Below are 4,130 nucleotides of genomic sequence, written 5' to 3' on the forward strand. Positions count from 1 at the left end.
GGTTAATCTAAGGCCTTGGACATGCTGAGCAAATACCATAACACTGAGCTGCATGTGCAGCCTTGTGCTAATTTTTAAACTTGATCATTAAAGAGTTGCCAGTTCCTAGCAGAGGTGGACTGATCTCTAGGCCACTCGGTCTACATAATGAGTTCCAGGTCAGCCAAGGCTACACAGTGTGAACAAAAGCTCCAAAAAAAAACAGCTGTGTCCAGACAGCTGCAAATAAAAGTGACAAGCAGCAGTGCTCTCAGAGAGTGATGAAAATTTCAGTACTGTAAAGAGGTTGGAATGTTGCAGATCCAGAAGTGAATTACCTTATCTTGTGCTAGCTCCAGCCCTCCAGTTTGCACCGGAACTAACACCTAGTGACTAGTAGGTGAAAGGTTCTTGGAATCTACTAATGTGGCAGCCACTTGTTCCCACCAACCCAAAAGCCTCGGGCATATAGAAGAGCTTCCCTCATCGATATTTCTGTATCTGCCTCTCTGATGAGAGAAAATATCCACCAATGTATTTTAACTTTGCCTTGATTTATGGCTTTCTTTTGTTCCATAAAACCATAAAAATGTCGTGAAACCGCTTCTATGTTGGAACATGGAATTTAGGATAACCTAAATCTGTATTCCCAGGCTTTGGCACTCAAAGAGGCAGGTGAATGCTGCGGCCCAGCAGGATGACTCACACCTTTAATCCCAGCACTTGGGAGGCAGAGGCAGGCGGATCTCTGAGTCTGAGACCAGTCTGTGTTGTACAGACTGAGTTCTGTGACAGCCAGGACTACAAAAGAAAGCCTGTCTTGAAAAACACACACAGAGAGAAAGAGAGAGAGAGAGAGAGAGAGAGAGAGACAGAGAGACAGAGAGACAGAGAGACAGAGAGACAGAGAGACAGAGACAGAGACAGAGAGACAGAGACAGACAGAGAGACAGAGCTGTGGTTTTTACATTGATAGCAAGATCCTTTCTCAAAAAGGAAAAGGTTGTCTAGTACTTCTTAATCTGTAGGTTTTGAATGATTGTAAATAATAGCAAAGCCAGGCATGGTGGCACATGGCTTTAATCCCAGCACTGAAGAGGCAGAGGAAGGCAGATTTCTGAGTTTGAGGCCAGCCTGGTTGGCATAGTGAGTTTCAGGACAGCCAGGGCTATGTAGAGAGATTCTGTCTATAAATAAATAAATAGAAAATAACTCTATACTAATATTTAGGGAAGCTAGAACTGGAGAGACGGTTTGGCAGTTCAGGGTACTCCCTTCTCATAGAGGACCCAGATTTAGTTCTCAGCACCCACATGGCAGCTGGTAGTCATCTATAACTCCAGTTCCAGCTGATCCAAGGTCCTCTTCTAACCTCTATGCAGGTACCAGGCACACCTGTAGTACACATACATGCAGACAAAATAATCATACCCACAAAATAAAATGTCTTTATGGGGATGCTTAAGACAAAATCTTTCTAATATAGCATTGGTTAGCCTGGAACTGACTAGGTCGACCAGGCTGGCCTCAGGCTCACAAGAAATCTATCCGCCTGCCTCTACCTCCTGAGTGCTACACTTAAAGGCATTTTTAATCGCAAAAAAAAAAAAGTATATGTAGGGCTGGAGAGATGGCTTAGCAATTAAGAGCACTGGCTGTTATTCCAGAGGACCTGGGGTCAAGTCCCAGGACCTATAAGGCAGCTCACAACTGTCTGTAACTCCAGTTCCAGAGGATCTGATAACTTCATACAGGCAAAACACCAGAGTACACAAAATAAAAATTTTAATTTTTTTTAAATATACATATACATACACATGTGGGTCTGTATATATTAGAGTAGCAGCAATTTAGCATGGTAGCATAGCACTTGCATCGCAAGTATAAAGCCTGAGTTAGATCTTCACCTCCACAGAAAAGAAATTAAAAATCAACCAAAGAGACCTCTCATTTGGCAAACTATCTACCTTGTAAGCATGATAACTTGAGTTCATGCTTAGAACCCACGTAAAAGAAAATCAGACGTGATGCACTCAGCTGTCATTCCAAGTGTTTGGGAGACAGAGACAGGCAGGTCCCTGGTATTCCCTACCCAGCCAGCCTAGCCATGTTATCAAGTCTCAAGCCAGTGAAAGGTTCTCTCTCAACAAAACAAGGATTGGGGGCTGGAGAGATGGCTCAGTGGTTAAGAGCACTTGTTGCTCTTGCAGAGGTCCCAAGTTCAGTTCCCAGCACCCACATGGTGGCTCACAACCATCCTTAACTCCAGTTCCAGGGAATCTGATGCCTTCTTCTGACATTCACAGGCATAAGGCATACACATAGTGTACATACATACATACATACATACAGGTAAAACACTCATACACATAAGATAAAAAGTACATAAATATGTATATATATATAAGAAAACAAGGGCTGGAGAGATGGCTCAGTGGTTAAGAACACTGACTACTCTTCCGTAGGTCCTGAGTTCAATTCCCAGCAACCAATGTGGTGGCTCACAACCATCTGTAATGGGATCTGATGCTCTCTTCTGGGGTGTCTGAGGACAAAGATGCTATACTCATATAAATAAAATAAATCTTAAAAAGAAAGAAAGAAAGAAAGAAAAAGAAAGAAAGAAAGAAAGAAAGGAAGAAAGAAGGAAAGAAAGATAGAAAGAACAAAACCAAACCAACAAAGGTGGAGAGCATCCAAGAAGCACTCCGGCTAACACGTGTGTTAGCACGTGTGTGCACCAATACAAACACACACACACACATATATACATACACATACAAATAAGAGAACCTGTCACAGTGGCACAGGCCTGTATGTAATTCCAGCACTTAGGGTAGCCTGGGCTATATAATGAGTTAGAGGCCAGTCTGAGCCACATGAGAGCCTACCTCACAAAAACAAACAAACAATAAAAATGTATGTATGTAAAGAACTTAAAGATACTGTGTAATGATCTTAAAGAGACTGTGTAATGTATAATGTATAGAAGTGTTTGCTTGGTCATCTCTGTGAGTTCAAGGCCAGCCTGGTCTACAGAGCGAGTTCCAGGACAGCCAGGGCTACACAGAGAAACCCTGTCTCGGAAAACCAGGAGGAGGAGGAGGAAGAAGAGGAGTAGTGTTTGTTTTATTAAGTGTTAACCAAAGGCATTAGTGTATACAGCAGACCCAGGGAGACACAAGGCCACAACCTAGGAAGGACTTGCCTTTTCTTTTCCTATCCTCTCCTGGTTTAGCTTAGACTGGATACCTTAGCGACCAATGTCTGTGAAAGGTAAAGCTTTAAAGGCCTGGTGTGGTGGTGCATGCCTTTAATCCAAACACTTGGAAGGCAAAAGCTTTCCACACTTTGTGGGTTCTGGGTCAGCCTAGTCTACATAGCAAATTCCATGTCAGCCAGCCAGGGTTTTATAGTGAGAGCCTGTCTTTTAAAAAAAAAAAAAAAAAAAAAGATTTGCCACTGCCGAGCATGGGCACGGGAGGCTTTCGCAAGCCCCGGGTGACCAGCCTCTCCCGAGCAGGAGCGAGCAGGAGCACGCTTCTCGACCTCCTGCAGTCTTCATCCGGCGCACTTCTCAGAGTCGCCCATCGGAGTCACCGCCTTTCCTGCCGCCAGCCTGAGCACGGTCCACACGCCACCAGTCAGTCTTTGCCACCATGCCCAATAATAAAGGAAAAGGAGGTAAAAACAGGCGTAGAGGGAAGAATGAGAATGAATCCGAAAAGCAAGAGCTTGTGCTCAAGGAGGATGGACAATAATATGCTCAAGTAATCAAAATGTCGGGAAACGACTGGAAGCCATGTGTTTTGATGGTGTAAAGAGGCTGTGCTTAATTTCAGAGGGAAATTAAGAAAAAAGGTTTGGATAAATACCTCAGATATCATATTGGTGGGCCTCCAAGATTACCAGGACAACAAAGCCGATGTCATTTTAAAATACAATGCGGATGAAGCTAGAAGTCTCAAGGCCTATGGCGAGCTTCCAGAGCATGCTAAAATCAATGAAACTGATACATTTGGTCCTGGAGATGATGATGAAATTCAGTTCGATGACACTGGGGATGATGATGAAGACATCGATGATAGCTAAAATGAACTCAACATTTTACATTCCAGTCTTCCTGAAGATTGTCCTTCAAGTTTGGAATC

General features: G+C 43.5%; 1 pseudogene; it reads left to right on the forward strand.

Moving 5' to 3' along the window:
* The first annotated feature begins 3,638 nt into the window (after positions 1–3,638).
* On the forward strand, positions 3,639–4,130 carry LOC116094226 (annotated as a pseudogene).

This window comes from Mastomys coucha, unplaced genomic scaffold (assembly GCF_008632895.1).
Source record: "Mastomys coucha isolate ucsf_1 unplaced genomic scaffold, UCSF_Mcou_1 pScaffold16, whole genome shotgun sequence".
Lineage (NCBI taxonomy): Eukaryota > Metazoa > Chordata > Mammalia > Rodentia > Muridae > Mastomys > Mastomys coucha.